The 20068-nt window shown below is 51.1% G+C and overlaps 6 non-coding genes across 6 annotated transcripts; 3 read left to right on the top strand and 3 right to left on the bottom strand.

Moving 5' to 3' along the window:
* The first annotated feature begins 703 nt into the window (after positions 1-703).
* TRNAS-AGA lies at positions 704-785 on the top strand. The gene has a single exon. It is a non-coding gene; the product is annotated as a tRNA-Ser (tRNA).
* Positions 786-5775: 4990 nt separating this feature from the next.
* On the top strand, positions 5776-5847 carry TRNAM-CAU. The gene has a single exon. It is a non-coding gene; the product is annotated as a tRNA-Met (tRNA).
* A 1449-nt stretch (positions 5848-7296) lies between these two features.
* On the bottom strand, positions 7297-7378 carry TRNAS-AGA. The gene has a single exon. It is a non-coding gene; the product is annotated as a tRNA-Ser (tRNA).
* Positions 7379-10056: 2678 nt separating this feature from the next.
* Positions 10057-10138, top strand: TRNAS-UGA. The gene has a single exon. It is a non-coding gene; the product is annotated as a tRNA-Ser (tRNA).
* A 3674-nt stretch (positions 10139-13812) lies between these two features.
* Positions 13813-13884, bottom strand: TRNAQ-CUG. Its single transcript has one exon. It is a non-coding gene; the product is annotated as a tRNA-Gln (tRNA).
* A 5858-nt stretch (positions 13885-19742) lies between these two features.
* TRNAS-AGA lies at positions 19743-19824 on the bottom strand. The gene has a single exon. It is a non-coding gene; the product is annotated as a tRNA-Ser (tRNA).
* Between the last annotated feature and the right edge of the window lie 244 nt (positions 19825-20068).

Below are 20068 nucleotides of genomic sequence, written 5' to 3'. Positions count from 1 at the left end.
ATCAGGATAGCTTTAATGAAAAGGCCATGTAATAACAAGTGTTGGGGAGGATATGGAGAAATCTGGACCATCACACACAGGGGAGGATGGAAATGGTGCATTCATGTGGGAAAACAGTCTGGCCGCTCTTCAAAAGATTAAGCATCGACCTACCATATGACCCAGCAATTCTAGGTATATAAACAAGATACAGGAAAACGTGTACATAAATAATAACGATGGCAAAACTCACGTTATTTTGAAGCACACGTAGTGAAAACTAAAAGCTCTCTGCAACCCACGAGTTCAGCTCTTCAATTTCTACGCACAGCAGCAAGCAGAAGCCAGGTCTGGTGGAACCTTCCAGAGGGAAAATATATGCACGTGCACCACCTTTTCACCTTTTCTGTTTTTTAAACATCGTAGCTATCACATACAATTCTGCCGTGAATGTTGAAGGCCGTTGCAGTTGTGGGACGTAGCCCGTCCAGCTTCCCCAAAGGCTGACTCGTTCCAACAACTCATCAGAACAAGGAGTCCCTTCAGTTCTGAGGAGAAAGTCTTACTTGCCAATATGGTGCCGCAGTATGGTAGTCATCCACATGACATTAAGGAATGGGAAGGATTTGACTACACGTGCACTTTCTGGTACGCAACGTGACCTTCACCAACAGAACCAAGCTTCAGCACGGCTATTTACTTTAACAAGGGACAGCTCTGTCGTGTAGTCGTGGCCGAGTGGTTAAGGCGATGGACTAGAAATCCATTGGGGTTTCCCCGCGCAGGTTCGAATCCTGCCGACTACGGAGTGACTCCCTCCGGAAAATTTTGACATCTTGTAGGTTACTTTGAAACCCTACACAGCTGCAAGTTCAAGAGAAACAGGAACCGAACCCAAACTGTAAACAATGCATCCCCATTCACTAAAACCCCCCTGTTTTGTTCTTGGGATTAACGGGCCTGTGATGGAGCCTCTCAATCTGGCCAGAAAAAAAGAAATCCTAATTACTGTATTATCCAGTAGGTTTGACTTGAGTCCTAATGCTTTCTTTTCTCCCAGAAGAGTCCAAATTTCAGGGATACCTTGGTGGTTCCTGCTTGAAGGTCACTCTTTCAGAAAGATGAAAAGCTAGTGGGAGTGCTTGCTTCTCCATGGAATCGTTACCGTTCGGCAATTTTTGCAGACCAGCTGTATCGCTAATATCGCCCAATACACTCATGTTTTCATGCGTCTGTGCAGGCTGATCTGGAGTTTCAGGCTGGCTTGCCACAACCCCAGCCTGGGTAAGGGGTAAGGAAAGAAGCGCCAGAAGTAAATGCTATCCGAAGACGGTAAAATCATTTGCTTCCATGTCACTGGAAAATAAAGTCTAGAACAAAGCTGTTATCAACGGACAGAAAGTATGTTTTCTTTGCATATTAAGAATTCCAATATTGGGGCGCCTGGGTGGCTCAGTTGGTTGAATGACCGACTTCTCAGCTCAGGGCGTGATCTCGCAGTCCATGGGTTCGAGCCCCACGTCGGGCTCTGTGCTGACAGCTCAGAGCCTGGAGCCTGCTTTGGACTCTGGGTCTCCCTCTCTTTCTGCCCCTCCCCCATTCATGCTCTGTCTCTGTCTCAAAAATAAATAAACATAAAAAATTTTTAATAAAAAAAGAATTTCAATATTTAAAGTATTTTAAAAATAATAATCACAATATGAATCTCAAATGATATTGGGACACACGCAGTGAAAAAAAGTGTTTTCCATCTAATTGCTTGAGCTCTTCGATTTGCCTCCCCAGTGGAATGAGTTTTTGTATAACTTTCCAGAGTTACATGTGTGTATAATGTTCAGTCCACTCTATACTCTTAAGTGAAGGGTTGCAAATTCGTACAGAGTGTTCATCTTGGTTATCTCTTTCCCTTAACAATACATACTGACCCATGGAAATATGCCCAACTGATTTCTGAACAGTAGCGTAGGGGAAAAAATTCAACAGAAGAGGGAGCCTTCAATACTTGGTCCTCGAGTAGCTGGCATCCGTAGGCCAAAAACCCCAACAAAAACAAAAACCGAAACCCACATCGACTTAAATCTCATTCTGTACACAAAAATTAACTTAAAATGAATCACAGACTGAAATGTAAAATTCTAAAACTTTCAGAAAACAACATAGCAGATTTTTCAGGATCTAGGGTCAAGGCAGAGTCCTTCGACTTGGTACCAAAAGCTCAATCCTCAAAAGGAAAAGAGATAAATCAGACCTCTTCAAAATTAACAACTTTCACTCTGCAGAAAGACGCTATGAAGCAGTTGAAAAAACAAGCTACAAATTGGGAGAAATATTTATAACCCACATATCTGGTAAAGGACAGTATCTAGAACATCTACACAGAATTCTCGAAACTGGACAGACCAGGAAAGAAAACCAACACTTTAGTTAGAAAGTGGATAAAAGACATGAGAGACATTACACCTATGATAATAAACGGATGGCAGATTAAGTACAGGAACAAAATGTTCAACTTCCTTAGCTGTCAGGGAAATACAAATTAAAACCACAATAAGGTATCACCCTCCACCTGTCAGAATGGCTAAACCAAAAATAATGACAACACTCGATTCTGGCGAGGATGTGGGGAAACTAAATCACTCCTACACTGATGGTGGGAACGTAAAATGGTAAAGTGACTCAGGAAAATGGTTTGGTAGTTTCTTAGAAAGGTAAACATGAAATTTTCAGATAATCCAGTAATCGCACTCTCGGGTATTTATTCCAGAGAAATAGGAACTTATGTTCCTACAAAGATCTGTATGCAGTTGTTTTTTTTTTTTACAGCATCTTTACCCAGACTAGCCCCAAACTGGAAACACAGGTAGGTGAATGTCTGAACAGCTAATGATGTATCCACACTGTGAAATATGCTTCCGGTACAAAGGAAGAGACTACAGACACATGTGGCCACTTGGATGAATTTCCACGGACTTGTGTGGAAAAGAAGCCAATCTCAAAAAGTTATATTTTGTGTGATTCCACTTCTACAACATTCTGGGAAAGACTCACTTAGATGAAGAATCAGCTTCTGGTTTTCTGGCCTTAGGGAGGGAAGTGCTGGGAGAAGATGGGGGGGCGGAGTCTCACTGCCAGGAAGCCACAAGGGCTTGGGGTGCTGGCTACGTGAATCTGCCCGGGATAAACTGCATAGAGGTGAACGTACTCACACCAAAGTGAGTACAACTGGGGAGATGAGAATAAGACTTGGAGGGCTGTATCAATGTCGATATCCTGCTGGTGATGTGATGAGCCCGGATGTCACCATGGGGGGAAACTTGGGTACCGTGTTCTCTCTCTAGCATTACTTACAACTCAGTGAGTCTGCAGTTACATGGAGTAAATACATAGATTTACATATATTATGCATGTGTAATTCACATCAGTACAAACGAACTTGCCTCATTCACACGATCACCTGCAGAATATTCCATTATATATGCGTTCCACAGCTTAAAGAATCAAAAACTATTACATTTAGAGTTTTGAAATCTTCTTTTTTTTTGTATCATTACAAAAGAGCTTTTTATTAGAGGTGTAGTTGCCAGGTAGGTCTAGAATGTAAAGAAACCAGAAGCTTCTGGCTCTGCTGTTTTATTAGCGTAGGCTACATGTTTAACCTTCTTCGGTCTGTATTTCCCTCAAAATGTTTGTTTGTTTTTTTTGTGGATAATGTAATTTTTGTAATTTTATTTTTTTATTTCTTTTTTTAAATTTACATCCAAATTAGTTAGCATATAGTGCAACAACGATTTCAGGAGTAGATTCCTTAGTGCCCCTTATCTTTGTATTGCACATGATTTCACAGCGAATGTCTTCGCGCTGTCCATCATTCCTCACAGAGCTTGATCCAGAGTCCGTCTGAACCTTCCATCAGGGTTTGTCCTGGTTTGGAGGGTAGCTCCCTGGTTGCCCTCAGAGGCTGACAAAACAGGAAGCTGGAGATTAAATCAAACTGAGTCTCGTCAACCCAGGGACAAAGCACAACGTGCCCATTTGTCATGAGAGCAAAGGGTCATCTATGGGACCCATTATGTCAAAGAGTCAGAAACTTTGGCTTCGAACGTACATTTCACTATGTTCTTTCACCTCACTGGGAGAGAGTCAAAGTCGAAGACAATTGCTTCATCCCGGTGAGTGATCTTGCTGGATCTAAGTCTAGTTCTCATTTAGCTGCAGGAATTTCCATCTCCCGTGTTCCATACGAAACAAGCAATCCGCTAGAGCCTGATCCTCCCTGCAGCTAAGTTTTCCACCTGAAAAGTTGAAGAAAGACCAAGACAGAGGATCCTCGAGCCTAAGACACTGCCAGAAGTGATGGGTGGGTGGGGACATCTAAAGACGAAGCTGCTGGAGTGGGGGCCGCGGAGCAGACCAGAGATCGACAACTGGAGCCTCTTGACTCGCACTGTCAATCCTGAGGGCGAAAAACTGGGCTCCCTCTAGACATAAAAATGTAAGTTTCAGCCCTTCTAGTGCAGTCCAGAAATAGTGTCACAGGCTTCGAAGTTAGCACTTTGAATCAAAGCCAAAAAACGGGCGGCCAGTCCAGCTAAGAACAGGCGCCCGGAGTCTGGCTTCGCTTGACAGAATTGAGGAGCGCGGGCCAAATCCCCGGTGGCGGGGCCGTCTCCGCGTTTCCACGATCTTTTTTGGAAGTCTTGGTTCGACCCTTGCAATTTCCCGGGAGAGCATTCGGGAGTCCAAGTGACCGACGCACAGGTGCAGAGGCCGCGTGACCCTCTTCCGGCAGGAGGGGGCCGTGTCCCGTTCCTGCTGGCGGGGGTCAGCCGTAGAAGTGACGGAACGTTCTGTCCCGGGCGGTCCACACAGGGTCTGCGCTTCTGTGGCAGACAAGAGGGAACGGGGCAGAAAGGACGAGAATGTGCCCGAGAAGGTGCGCACCCTGCAGAATTCGGAAGGGAAGCGAAGGGGGTGAAGGAGGAAACCAGTCGGCGCCTTCAGGGGTTTGCAGGTGCCACAAACCGCGCCTGGATGGGGGAAGCGCGGCCCGGGTTTGGGTAAAATCGCCTCGGAGAGGGCCCGTCTCTGCCCCGGGAGCTGGCATGTCGGGTTTCTTCAAACGCCCGCAGCCTTGGCAGCCTGCAGAGTCGCTAGGGCCTTCTGGGCTAAGTCATCCGTCTGTCGGTGCCCGAGGGCCAAGACCCCGCAGGTAGAAACGGACCTGTCGCGCAGCCCCACGTCTGACCTCGGAGCGCGGTGCGCGGGGGTGGGGGTGGGGGCGCTTCCAGAGCTGGGTGCAGGTGGCTCTGAACCCCGCGATGGGGGCTTGGAAATGGGGGAGGGTGACTTTGGGGTCTCCAATAACGGAGAGCGGCCGAGAGAATGAGACCTGTGCGGACGCGCGGGCAGGGGTCACGAAAGGTAAAACAGAGCCCGGGACCACGTTAGCGGATAAATCCGAGTGCGCGGCGAGAAGGAAGAGGAGAAAGGTGATGGGCTGGAGGACCAGGGGCGAATCCCAAGGAAGGGGCTTTGCCCGAGCTGACATCCTCGCCATCATCACTCCCAGCCAGGCGGGTGACGGGCGACCTCGCAGGGAGAGGACTGGAGGTCCCCGAGGGTCTGCGCGGCGAGGACACGTCGGGAGTGGCGTGGATTGTTGGGCTGGGAAGGGAGTGAAACGGAGAGCAGAGTCGGAGGGAGGGAGGGAGGGAGAGTGGGGGGACGGAGCGTAGCAGCACGCGGTCAAGCAGGTAGGAATCGGGGTAGGAAAGCCAGCGGTGGCCTCGCCAGACGAGCAGAGTGGCGCAGCGGGAGCGTGCTGGGCCCATAACCCAGAGGTCGATGGATCGAAACCATCCTCTGCTAAGCTCGCTTATTGCTGCCCGCGAGCGCGGGGTCTGCTTCCCAAGCACCCCCAGGGCGGAGGCCCCTCCCGGGGAAGGATCTCACGGCTGCCCTGCTCTCTCTTCCTCGCACCTCTTTCTCAAAGCTCACGGAATAACGGCAAACCCTCCCAGCCTTTCATTTTTCTGGCACCTCGACTCCCGGTCTGCCGGCTGGACTCGGGCTCAAACCTAAAGAGTCATAGGGGCCTTTCGTGAGCCCGGCCGCGCCCCTCCCTACTTCCCGCGCCGCCAGGCGCTGGCGGCCTTGGCTTGGGACGCCGCGGAGGGGACCCTCGGGGGAAAGGGAGCTGACCCTGGGAGGAGCGGGGCTGACCCTCGGCGGAGCGGAGGTGACCCTCGGAGAGAGTGGGGGTTCAGGGCGGAGGGAGGGGAGGTGACGCTCCGGGGGGCGCCCGTAGGAGAAGCCCCCGCGATAGCGGGAGTCCGTACGCGTGGGGGAGCGGGCGGCGGGACGCGGTGCCGCGGCTCCCGGGGGAGGAGGTGCTGCGGGGGCGGGTGGGCAGGGGGAGGGTGGGACGGGAAAGGGCAGGGGGAGACTGCGGGCAGGGGGAGGACACGGGGCCGCGCGGCGGGAGCGGACGGAAAAGGACCGGGGCGCGGGCGGGCGGGGGGTTCGCGGGCGGGAACCGCTCGCAGAAGTGACCCCAGCGTCTGCCTCCCTTCCGGGCCGGGACGCGTGGGACCCGAGACGTGCGCGCCCCAGACGGCGGCGCCCCCGCCCTGCGGCCCCTGACTCCGGGACCCCCTCCCCGCGCGCCTCCCCGCACGTACCGGCCCGATCCCGGTCTCGGTGAGAAGCCTGGCTCCCCGGGGCCCGGGTGAAGTCTCCCGACTCGGGAAGGACGCGCTGTTCCGTCACCGCAGCGGCCGCGCCGTTGAGGCGGGAGGGGGCGGACTTTTAACCGGAAGTCTAGGGGGCAAACTCCCGCGTTTCTCCTTCCGTGTCTGTTCACGAGCCGCGGCGCAGCCCCCGGAGGATGAGCCGCTGGAAGGGAGGAGCGGGACAAGCTGCGGGTCCGGCTGTGGTTGCACCCCTTCTGTGCTCAGGGCTCTGTGAATTCCAGGTCCGGCTCCCGGGGGGACGCCGCACCTGCCATCTTCCCCGGCTCGGGGAGAAGCCCCCTGCGGACCCCGCGGCCACCTCCCGGGCGGACACGCTGCCGTCCGAGCGGGGCTGGGACCGCGGCGGACACGGGAGCATCGAGAAGCCTGGCTCCTCCTCGGGGACAGGGACGCACCTGCAGGACTGTGGCCGAGTGACTTGTGCAAAAGTGCATGGAAAGACGGCGCGCGCGCCTCGTGTCCGGGCAAGCGCGGAGTCTTCCCGCCGCCCCAGAAAGGACCGGGTCGCTGTCTTCCCGGCTCAGGCGGCGACAATAGGATAGCCCCCAGGTGGGGGGCGGGGCGCCGTAGTCGGCAGGATTCGAACCTGCGCGGGGAGACCCCAATGGATTTCTAGTCCATCGCCTTAACCACTCGGCCACGACTACACGGGAGCCGTGGGCCTCATTAGCATAAGTAGCCGTGAGGCCCGCAGGCGTCAGGGGCAGGCGTCAGGGACAGGTGTCAGGGGCTCGCATCTTCCACCAGGAGGCGCATCTGCTGTTCCCGTCTCTTCCCGTTGGACATCAGCGGGGCGAAGGGGCGGGGTCACGCGTCCTTGTCGTGAGCTCGGGAGGACCCCTGCCTCGGGCGGCCTGCCGGAAGGGCTGGGGCAGGACACTTCCCGGGAGCCCAGCTCCCTGCGCGGCCAGCTGCCGAGGGGACCCGGGAGACGCGCAGCAAACCCGCACGGGCTGTAGCATCGGCCGCGGCTCCGTGAGGACAGCGACAGGCTGTGCCGAGGTCCAGCCCCAGCAGGTCCAGGCGTTCCCGAAGGATGAACGGCGTCGGGGAAAATAACACATGGACACAGACAACAGCAGTGGGTTCGACTGGCCGCTTTATTGTGGCAAACGTGGCATTATATTTTTTAGCAAATTCCTTGTAGCTGTGTTATCTATGTTTCTAGGCATTACCTAATTCTAAAAATGTTCCTTTGTGTGATCACCCATAAAGGAACAACATAGTTCTTTTCTTGTAACGTTCCCTCCTGCCCTTTCAAGGTCATCTAGCTCTCCACACCTCAAGTGGAACGTTTACAGGGATAGGACTTTTTAATTGTTTCTTTGAACCATTTGCACTACAAGGAACAAAGGTATTCGCTTTGGTCTGGGGTGCCGGGAGGGAGCCAAGAGGGCCCTGGGAACCCACGCCTCATGTGCTCCCAGAGGGACAATGTATACCTAGGAACTAATGAACCATTCTGTACCTTAACCCACCAGGTCCAGTTGTCATCTGGAAGCCTCCTGGGGGCCAAGCGGGCCTAGGGGTTGGAGTAACTTGTATCCATAGATACGTTTCTTTGTTGCCATAGTGGGGATTTCGAACCCATTTGCCCCCTCCTTGGCTGGGAAATATATGGGCCCATCCTTCCTTTAGGCAGAGGAGTCTTTATAGGGGGTGGCAAGGGCTGGATGTGGGGCCGCACAATTTCCCTGCGGAATCTTATTTCTTTCCCCAATGGTCCTTTTCCCGGGGGGCCTGTCGTGGGCAATTCCCCAACCAACAAATCCCCAGGTACTTTCATTGGTAGGGGGGCTGCCCTGACCAAGCTAAGGCCAAATTACATGAAAGCGGGAGTACAAGAAGCTTCACTTGTACTTGTACTTGTGGGCCTCTCTGCAGTCCCCATCCTCCACCGCCGGGACCCTGTCATCAGGCTGGTTCGATAGCTCGGCTTCCCGCGAGGCTGGACAACTCCAAGCGACCAACCGTTTTCAAGACGAGTGTTGGGTTCTGCACATAGTGGAAGATCCGGCGGTCGTCTCCCGGAAAACCCACAACCATCTGATTTAAAAGACTGTCTGGCTGCACCCGTGTGCGGAGATCACCCTGGCACAGGCCTCCAATAAAGCCGTTCCTCAAACCTTCAAAACATGAACATGTATGCAAATGTAAGAGGCTTCTAAAACTGTTCCCCATCTCACTGTTCTTTCAAAATCATCTTTTAAAAATTCGTTAATTTTGCCAGTCGCCGACTGGCGCCGGTTTTTTGAGAAACAAGTTCAAGGTAATTACTTTCACTGTGCATTGCAGGCAACGAGGCAGATAATGAATCCCAGAACCCTTTGAGGCAAATGTCAACTCTCCGGTAATATCAATAAATAACCAACAAATCAATAAAATGCGTCGCTCTGCTATTCACTTGTAAGACTGGATCACTTCGCGCTGCAGGAAGCAAACAGAAGCTTCGCTCCTGACTCCGCAAGCCGGAAGCCAGCACCGGAAACATCGTGAAGCGTCCCTCCCTTCCTCTCAGTGTTTCACAGGCGAAAGGTTGCCTCACTGAGGTCGTGTTAATTGCACACTGCTCTTGTCAGTGAATACGTGTTATATCATAAACGTTTTCCCAGGACGATTACAGAAACCTTCCAAATTTCTGTTTAGCGGCCTTTATTGATCTGTTAGGCAGATGAAGCAAAAATATTTAAACATTTCATCCATTTTTAATACCTTTTTAAACCTATCACAACGGGAAATGAAAAGGTTTGTGTGCTGTACACGCTCTTTGTTAAGTTCATTTCCCCTAGGACGGCGCTCCTCAAAGCTCAGTGGGCATCAGGTCCTCCCTCCTGGGCTCCCTCCTGGGTTCCCTCCTGGATTCCTTCCTGGGCTCCCTCCTGGATTCCCTTCTGGGTTCCCTCCTGGATTCCCTCCTGGGCTCCCTCCTGGGCTCTGTCCTGTGCCCCCTCCTGGATTCCCTCCTGGGCTCCCTCCTGGGCTCTGTCCTGTGCCCCTTCCTGGATTCCCTTCTGGGTTCCCTCCTGGGCTCCCTCCTGGGCTCCCTCCTGGGCTCCCAAGCACCCTGTGACCGCTGTGACCGCGGTGTCCGCGGAGGGCGGCCGCTGGGGGACGGCTCCGGTGCTGCGGGCCTCGGACATTCGAGTGGTTTGTGCCGGAGCCTTTTTCTGACCCGCCACGAGCCCGCGGGTTCTCGGTTTGCCCTGCACGGTGGACGGGCTCCTTTGTTCCGGAGGGCGAGGCCCGCGGATCTTCCCGGCTGTCGCCCGGCCCCACTCCTTGGGGCGCGGCACGCATCCACTCTCGGTTCACCCCAGGCGAGCAGGTAGTCGTGGCCGAGTGGTTAAGGCGATGGACTTGAAATCCATTGGGGTCTCCCCGCGCAGGTTCGAATCCTGCCGACTACGGTTTTACCAGGAACAGTCTGGATTATTCTCCCGCGTACCCACACCCGCAGATGAAGGTAACGCACCCCGTTCCCCACCCGCGGGGGCTGCTTCCTCAAGTGCGGGCGGCGCCCTGCTCGGCTCCACTCGCCAAGTTGGCCTGAGGCACCCGACTTCGTCAGACTCCAGCCCCCACTGTGGGAAGTTAGGATCCCTGAAAAGCAGTGACTCTGGTAGGTCGCTACCGATCACTTTGTGCCAAGAAGACAGGAGTTAAGCGGGAGCCCCATCAGATTTTTACTTCCACTTAATCGATGAAGAAACTGCTCAGGGCCGCACAGTGAGGCGGTATGGACGCGGACCTCCGGGTGGGTTGATGGGCCGCGGCGCTCACAAGGTCCTTAGGAGACACTCCTAAAACGCTCAGGTTGCTCGCAGCTTCAGGGGCAGATTTGTTGGCCCCCCCAAATCACAGTAGGTCCTCTTTTTCAGGCCCCTACTGCACCCCGGCGGTCCAAGGACTTGACGCGTCTTATTTGTCGATCTTTACACCAGGTCCTCAGAGATCCCACCGGACATAATAGGTTTGTATCCTGGTCTCAGGACTGGGAAGCCAGAGGGCGAGCCCCGCACCCAACCCCCCAGCAGCTGTCCGTCCGCCCCTGCCCCTGCGGGGGGTTCAGACCCGCGCCTGCCTCCACCGCTGAGTCGGCTCACTGTTCTGGACTCGTCCTCTCCGGCGATAAGACCACAAGAGTGGTGTGACCTAAGACCCTGGATTTGGCCTGGGATGGATATTGCGGCCCGTTGAGTGTTCAGTGCTCGTGTTTTCCCTGATGCCGGAAGCATCCCCCCTCAGTATGTGGGGGGTTCGCCTACATCTGAGGGGGGCGTTTCTTCACAGCGCGCCAAGAGTTTCCCACGCAGCAGACCTTTTCCGCTCCTGAACCCCAGAGCCTGATGCCGGGACAGACTTTTCCAACCAACAGGATTTGGATGTAGAGTCGAAGGCTGGTTTGAGAGAAAGGCGAGAGCTATTTTGGCCCCAGAGATGGGGAGGAATTGGAATTAAGGCACATATATTGGAGGGAGGGAGACTTTTAAACTCTGCAAAGCCCCGATCCATCGACATATTCCTTAGAATTAATGCTTCCATGCTGCTGCAGAGAGAGACCCCAAAGCAGATTCTTCTGTCCCCACTCCCTTCTCCTCTAGCACGTTCAGGGGATGAAAGTGTTACGGCGGGTTTCACAAATGATTAGGAGAAACAAACAGTGATTAAGAGGCTTATGAGTTCAGGTCCGGAAGAAAGATGGGAGTGAATTTATGGGTGAGAAGACCCGGTGGGGGATGGAGCCGTGGGGGGGGGGACGGTGACTGAAAGTTATGTGGCTTTGAAGATAAATGATTATTTAGGGAGTCACTAAAAAGATCACCTTATTGCTAAGGGCAAGAATCATCCTGGAAGCAGCCTTCCCCAGAATGACACCCAACAGTGTGAGACAGTGGGGGGAACGCCGACAAGATCCTCAGGGAAGCATAATGTAAGTCCAGGATGTTACATCAGCTGAGACGTATTTTGTGTCATTTAAGAAAGTATATTCCCACCAAAAGGATTAGGCGGCATTTAACAGGCATAGATCCACACATAGCTATACGGATGAATCTCAGTATATAATGACGGATGGGGGCACCCGGGTGGCTCAGTTGGTTGAACAACTAGCTCTTGATTTGACTCCGGTCCTGATCTCATAACTGTGTGATTGTCCCCCTACCCCCGACCAAGCCCAAGGCGCATGGAGCCTTGGAACAGGCTCTGAGATGGACAGGAGGCCTGCTTGAGATTCTCTCTCCCTCTCCTTCCGCACCCCCCCCCCGGTGTTAAACTCTCTCAAAAATAAAAAAATATATATATTTAAATATATATACATATATAATGACTGGTTGATATCAACTGTGGTAAACTGAATTTCTACTTTCTCTGGACATATATTCATCTACTTTATGCACGCCTCCCTTCTTCTTCAATTAGGCCGAGTCTTCTCACACTTAATAAGAAACAACAGAAAGGAAAAGAGTTTCCACAATCTTTCCTCCCCTCTTCTATAACAATCAGGCGAATCCGTATGGCTACAGGTTTGAATCAACCACGGCTGTCAGTTTTTGGTGTAGAGGAAATATCTGTTGATCGTATCCTCTTTAAGTTTTCTGATTTTGATTCATGTGGACCATTTTCTGATGGCAAAATATTTACAGGAAAGACTTAGAGTTTTACTTTTGCAGGGTAGAGACACTTCTTGCATTTTTGTCTGAACAAGAAAATTTGTGTGCCTAGGAAGGTGAGAAAGGATAAAGCAAACTTCAGTGTGGACCACACTAAGAGCAGTCTGTATCCATGGGTGACGGAGTGTATGAAGAGTAGATCTCACATACTCTGAAGGGTGAGGGGCTGTGGTAAAGCCATAATTGGTGTTTCCCCAGCACAGACCTAGCAAAACACTCAAGATTGTGCGTATCCCACAGTCAGTGACACACCGTGAGAGAGAAAACCAAAGGTCTCTAATTTTGAATGAGGGTGTTTGTTTACTCGTGGTGGCAGAGACTTCACAGAACTCATTTATTATGAAGGGGAATCTGGATATGAACGTTTGGATAAACAGTTTGCACAAAGCGACAACGGGAGAAGAAGCAGGCCGTGAACGAGACCCGGCTACGGGGACAGAATTTGCAGGGCGAGCACATTTGGAGTCAGTGATGGGTGTTGGTTGTGAGGGGGAGAACATTGCCTAACAATCTCCTACCCGCCTGGTGTCGTGATGAGACTATTTGCTGGCGTGGAATCTTCCAGCCCGTAGCGGAACGTCTGCAGATTTCCAATCCAGGATGAAAACAACCTCACTGCATGTAACACAGATGCCCAACCAGAAGTTAAAAAAAAAAAAAAGAAGAAGGCCTATACACAACAGTACAAGAGCAAATGAAAAAAGGAAACTTGTACAAATAATGTAATTAGTAAAGAAATAGCTGTAGAGCAGGAGTTAACCGTCCTGGATGAGAAAGAGGGAAGTGTGGCGTTCTGGGGGCGGCACCATGGCCCGATGAAGGCCCAGTGAGATTATTACTATGGATTTCCCCTCAAGTTTTACCTCAAAATATGTTGAATCTGTAGATACCTTTACGATGTGATAATGAGTCTTAAGCACCCCTTACTTAGAGTCCCCTAATTTCAGATTTTCCACCTTTGGTTTCTGCGTGTGTGTGTGTGTGTGTGTGTGTGTGTGTTGTATACACAAACTGGGTTCAGTGGCCATAGGGAGAGGGGAGGAGGACCATTAGAATTATTTATTTCCCCTGTTTGAAATATTTCACAGGTGCAAACATTCTTTTTAATGTGCACAGAAAATAAATGTTACGTGAGTCGATTCTTGCTTTTTATTTCGAGTTGTTTCCCGGTCACGGCAGAGTACAGGGGCTTTGCGGTTTCCCTCCTGTGTTTCCGTCTCATGGTTCTTTCCCTCCTTAAAAAGAAACCCCATTAAGCCAGAATGAAATTCTGTTCCTTCGTCCTGGCCCGGATGCAGGCGTGTGCGGACTTGCAGGGACTCACAGGGGGTTCCCAGGACAAAACTGGTCGGGGTCATTGAGGTGAACAGCACTTTCCAGGAAAAAAACAAAGCGAGACCAAAAGACTCGGCAGGTTCCACCGAGACTTGAACTCGGATCGCTGGATTCAGAGTCCAGAGTGCTAACCATTACACCATGGAACCCCACGCGAGGCGCCGGTCCCCGTAATCGTCTATGAAGAGTTTGAGTGACTCCACTGAGCGTTTAGTCGAGTTTATGAGTCACGATTCTTCGTCCACGCTCGCGCATGACACTCTTAAAAACAAACCCCAGGAGATTTCATTTTTGTCTTATTTTATGTTCCGCCACCTAGACGGCCATAGAGTGCCCCTCGCCATCCCAGCCCCCGGAGGTCCTCACCCTGCCGGCTTCGGGAGGAAGAGGGAGCACCCGATCCGCAGCGGGGCTGGGCGGACGTCACAGTCACTGCACGCGGCGACGGTCCCCGAGAAGCGGCCCGCTTAGTCCCCGCACACACGGGGCACAGGCTTGGCGTCTCGCCTCCCGGCCCCGCGGTGTTTTCTCCTCGCAGATTGTTGATCATCGCGTCTCCTGCCTCCGGGAAGACAAACCCAGGTGCCCGTTTCTGGCACGTTCACGGGAGAAAACCCGCGGGAGGAGCGTGTTGGCGAGAAAATGGAGCAGGTGGGCTTGAGCGCACCTCGGCCACCTGCAGCCGTCGGCAAGGAGCGCGTGGGCCACGCGGCAAGTCACCGTCTACACCCGCCAAGTCACCGTCTACACCCGCCGCCTGACCGGAGAGGAGCGTGCCCGCGAAGGCTGCCGAACTCTATCCACGACGTTCTTTCCCGCTGCTCCGCACAGACCCTGTCTCGGGCCCCGCGCTCCCCTTCGGCTAAAGAACAGGTTTCTGGGCGCGGAATTTGTGCGGGCGGGACCCCGGGGGTGCGGGACCCTGGGGGGAGGGCGCGGGACCCCGGGGGGTGCCGGCCGCCTGCCCCGCGCGTCCGAGGCCGCAGAACGACTTCTCATCGGAGAGAAGCGGCCTGGGCCCGGCGGCGCGGTGACTATCCGGGTGAAACCTGTCCGCGCTCAGGACTGTGTCCGAGGCCAGCACCCGGGGCTCCGTGTCGCGCACCCCGGACACCCCCCGCCCCCGGCACTCGCCACGCGGAGGCGGCGGCGGCACGCGCCTCCCCTGCTAGCAGGGGCGAGCGAGGTCGAAAGGGCGGCCCGCCTCTCCTTCCAATGGTCTGCGATGCAAGACCAACCAAACTCAAGGAGCTTGCAAAACGCCAACTCCGTGCAAACACCAGTTCCGCGCAAAGCCCTTAGCGAACTAGGACCCGGTTCCGGAATCTGGGTCCTGCTCACCCACACGTCTGCGGCCACCTCCGGCGCGGGAGGAAGGTGTCACCCTGCAGCTCACAGGAGCAGGTGCAGAAACACCGCCACAGAAAATAATCTTAAAGGAAATGCAGAGCTAAGCTTGCAAAATGCAGAGCGAAACCTCTCCTCCCTCTCGGGCTTGGGGGTTAGCCCACGTCCCCTGGAGAGTCACTTCTTGGTCCGGGGCCTATATATGTACATATCCGAAAAGCAGGAGTGAAGAACGGGGAAAAGAAGAAGTTAGAACAGGACCAAATCAAAGGATTGAAACAGAAAGATACGTTTTTTAAAGTTCTTATTGTAGAAAAAAGTCATCAGCACCTTTTCCCAAGACCATTCAACAGTTTTATTGGACTCTGGAAGGTCAGGCGCTGGAGGTGTAGAGGTGAATAAGACAGGGGCTCTCTGCTGGGAAGGATGTTCCATAACTGGGGATCAAGTGGAGAAGCGCTTGTAGCTGGCAGCTGACAAGCTTGTAGCTTGTCCAACGGCTCGGACAAGATGGGAAGCTCAAATACAAACAAAAATGGAAAATACTGGTTTGCACAAGAATTGATAACCTACTGTGCAGACTGACCGTCCATAGAAAAAGTGCACAATAAGAGTTCAGTGCATGGGTCCCGATTACAAAAGCAGAACGGTTTGTCTTTGGCAGCCACAAGACGGTAAAACAGAAAAGGGAAAATAAAGAGTAAGTTCCACAACGGACTTAGAATTTTGGCTCAAACGAGCCTCCGTGCTGTTCACTTTCAGAGGCACGTACACGCACCGGGGTGTGAACAGGAAAACCCAACAAGAGCAAAGCCAGCGAGCCCAGGAGCTCCCACTGTCATGAGGGAAAGAGGTGCTGAGCCCGCTCAGGGGAGATGCTTATACTGGTCAGAAAGAAGGCGCTGGGCCTCGTGGCCATCGAGAGGCATTTCGTGCATGTCTGAAAACAAGAAAACAAAGCTGGCAATTTCTTCTGTCTCTTTGTAATGGACTGTGAAATTACCAGGGAGACTTCCAGAACCTTTGTGGGTGAAGCAAAGCACCCCATGGCATAAGGAATGGAAGTGTCAGCCCGTCACACACAGAGGAACCTGGACACCAGCACCCCGCGAGTGCAGACCACAGACCACCCAGCGAGTTCACAAAATTACCCGAGTCTGTGCCCCAAACTAAGAATCCCCCGCGTCTAGGTTTTTCCTGCATCTCATAGAGCCCACCGGTAACTCTTAAGAAATGAAATCACTCCAGTAAAATCAAACATAAAGCTCCTAGAGAAACAGCCTCTGCAAGTTCAGGCTGCATGATTCATTAACCTCGAAACTGCCCAAGGAGCACCCAGGCCTGAAGCTAAGAAGCTCATCAAACTGGTTCTGATTGTCTCCCTCGTCTCAGGGTGGTTATGGGATGTGGCTTCCTGACCAAGCTGATTTAGGAGACCAGAGTTACACAAATCTGGGTCAGGCCCTGGGGATAGGACCAGGTTCCTTTCTAAGCAGAGGAAGATCAGAATCTCTCCCGCAGCTTCTGTTCAACCTTTACCTTGAGTTTCGCATGAGAACAGTTATATCTGAATTACATTTTCATTTCTTTTGGCAAAGGAAACATGTAAAAGTGTCTCTAATAAAGTGTCTCCTAAGTCTCAATAGATATGCTGAAGCTTGTAGGAACACATTTTTTTCCCCCTAGGCTTTCCTTGTTGCACTTGGAGGTAATGCCTTGTATTTCCAAGTCATAGCTATTTCATTAGCCATGCTTTATCCAGAGGTCTTGCTTCTGGAAGATTGACAAATGGAGAAAAAATTCCAGGTAGTGACGGAAGTAAAAAGAGACACCGATACAACCACAATCATAGTGGGGTATTTTCACACAATACACCTCTCTGAAAAGCTAATAGAAAACATAAATGGAAAAAGTAACCATAATTCATAATACTGTTATTCATATAACATATAATATAGAGAGAATGGGGCACACATCAACTCCAGGACTCAAACTTTTTCAGACACAGATGAAATGATCTCAAATTTGACATTTTACCAGGCCACAAAGCAAGGCTCCAAAACCATAACAGGGCTGGATACATGCTATTATTTCACGGCAAGAAAATTATACCAGAAATCAAAACCTGAAAATGAAAAATTGTATTTGTTTACAAAATACTAAATGTGCTTCTAAATAACCTATGGTTCAAAGGATAGATCCCAAATGAAATTAGGAACTATTTTGAAATAAATGATAAAAACAGTGCATATCTGAACACATACTGTGCGGCTAGAAGTGTATATAAAGGGACCCCCTTGTGTACATATATATAAATAAAATAAACACTTAAAGGTAATGATCTAAGCATTCAGCACATGAAACTGGGAATCAACCACTAATTTCTTTCCAAAGAAGCTTCAGGGAAGGAAACAATGAAGCAAAGAGCAGACAATGCAATAGAAAGTAAGTACAAAATGGGGACTCTCAACAAAGCCAACAAAAGTGGTAATCTTTTTTCTTTTTCTTTTTTTTTTTTTTTGATATTTTTCTTGTGATAAAATACACACAACACAAAAACTGACCGTTTTACCATTTTTCAGTGCACAGTTCAGTAGCATCACGCACGTTCCCCTTGTCCTGCAGCCCTTCCCACGTCTCTCCTGAACTTTATTCACCTTTTCTCAAGCTGAAATTCTGTACCCACTAGTCAGTACTTCCCTATATCCCCCTCCGCCCGGGCCCTGGAAACCACCGCATCACTTTCTGTCTATATGGGTTCACTCGAGGTATCTCATGGAAGTGGAATCCGTTTTTGTCCTTTTGTGGCACATTTCGCTCAGCACGGTGTCTCCAAGCTCCATCCGCGTTGACGAGTGCATCAGAATTTCATTCCTTTCTCAGGCTGGATAATACCCCATCACATGCATAGACCCCATTTTGTTTAAGCACTCGCCCACTGATGGACACTTGAGCTGTTTCTACCTTTTGACTGTTGTGAATAATGAGTGTACAAATATCTGTTCGAGACTATGCTTTCGATTCTTTTGGGTGCATACACAGAAGTACAATCGCTGGGTCATATGGCCATTGTATTTTTAATTTTTTCCAGCCTCGTTGAGATCTAACTGACATCTAATGCTGTGTAAGTTTAAGGCACAAGGCGGAATAATTTGATATGTACGGGGTTGATGTGTACGTATTGCCTCACAGAGTTTCAATTTTGTATTGATTTTGTGATTTATTTCAGAAATGCAATCTGATTTAACATTCAAAACGCAGTCTATAAAAGTAAATCTTTTGCATTGATAATATTAATAAGTAAAAGAATAATTATACAGTCATCAAAATACACGTGTAGAGAGTGTTTGATAAAATACAGTCCCTGTTCATGTTTTTAACTTTAAAAAGCTTCTGTTTTTAATGGTTGCAGATACATAGCAAGTTGCAAATATAGTACAGAGAGGTTCCACGTACCCCATGGTTCCTTCACCCATTTCCCTGATGGGTTACTTGTGACATAATCAAAGTACCATATTAAAAGCAGGAGATTAATATTGGCTCAGTGTTTGTATGCAATCCTGTCTCTGGTGAAAGCATCCAATCTCAAAACGTTACACACTGTGCGCATTCCTGCAACAGATACACCACAGAACGTCGCTGGGATCATCTCCACCCGCCCCTTCCAATCACGCTCACACCCTGTTCCCACCATCCGGAAACCTCTGGCAACCGCTACTCTGTTCTAATCTCTACATTTTGTCACTCGGTAGAGTCACATAGTTGGACTCATGCACTGGGCGACCCATCAGGATCACTTCTTTCCCTGAGCCTAGTGCCCCCCTGAACCGCTTCCAAAGTGTTGATTCGTCACTAGTGCCCTCCACTCTTTCCTGCCCAGAGTTCCGATCGGCACACTTTGTGTCGTCACGCACCTGCTGAAGGACACTTTGGTGGTGTTCAGTTTTCGGCTATTGCAAAGAAGACCCCTGTGGTCCTTCATCTATAGGTTTTTGTGCAAACACAAGTTTCCATCTCTCCGGGAATGAGAGTGCAGTGGACGAATCATACAGCATTTTCCTGTTTTATTGTATATGAAATTGCCATTTTGCATTTCCACCCGTATAAAAATCGTGTTCAATTTCTATCACATTCTCAGAAAGGCCAAACTACAGGGACAGAAAACGTGTGTGGGTATGGGCTGTTGCCTGCGGGGCTGGGAGGTGTCTAGAAAGGGGAACACAAGGCAGTTTCTGGATTGATAAAACCTCCTGGATCCTGATTACGGTAGCTGATTACACAAACGTGTGCATATGCTTTCAAAAAGTCCATTTTACCCTTCAATAAATTTTTAAAATATCATAAAAATAGCCTCTTGTGGCAGACTAAATACCCTTCACCCAATGGTCTCTTTGGGACATAGCTTGCCTGGAGCAGAGTTTGGGGGAGAGAAAATTCGAAAGTACTCTTAGCTTTTGCACGTCGCCAGGCACAGGCCTGTTCCCGCGAACTTTCTGCGGCAACGAGCCGGCTGGGCGGCACTTGGGAAGGGCGGAGGCGGTGGGTTTTCGCCAGGCCCGAGACGCGTCCGCGCCAGGAACGCGCACCCCCTACAGGTGGGATCAGACTGGGGAGAACGGTGAGGGCGGCCTCTCCGCGAATCGCGGGGCAAAAGCTCACTCGTAGTCGGCAGGATTCGAACCTGCGCGGGGAGACCCCAATGGATTTCTAGTCCATCGCCTTAACCACTCGGCCACGACTACAGGCACGAGCCGGGCTTCTTCAAATTCTAGGAGGAAACGTGGTAGGTTTACAGGTAGGATGCCTGTGTAGACAAAAGCGTGTCTAGGAAGCTGGGCAAGGTGCAGGGAGAGAGGCGCGACGCTGAAAACCGCCCTGGGTCCCCTCACTCGGGGTCCCCAAGCTCCGAGGCTGACACCTAACATACTCATCTCGCGGCGTTCGGGAAAGTGCTTGGCAAATACCAATGCGCTATCACTTTCCACG

This window comes from Panthera leo, chromosome B2 (assembly GCF_018350215.1).
Source record: "Panthera leo isolate Ple1 chromosome B2, P.leo_Ple1_pat1.1, whole genome shotgun sequence".
Taxonomy (NCBI): Eukaryota; Metazoa; Chordata; class Mammalia; order Carnivora; family Felidae; genus Panthera; species Panthera leo.
The sequence above is the reverse complement of the archived record's forward strand: the minus strand, read 5'-3'. Positions and strand labels throughout refer to the sequence as shown.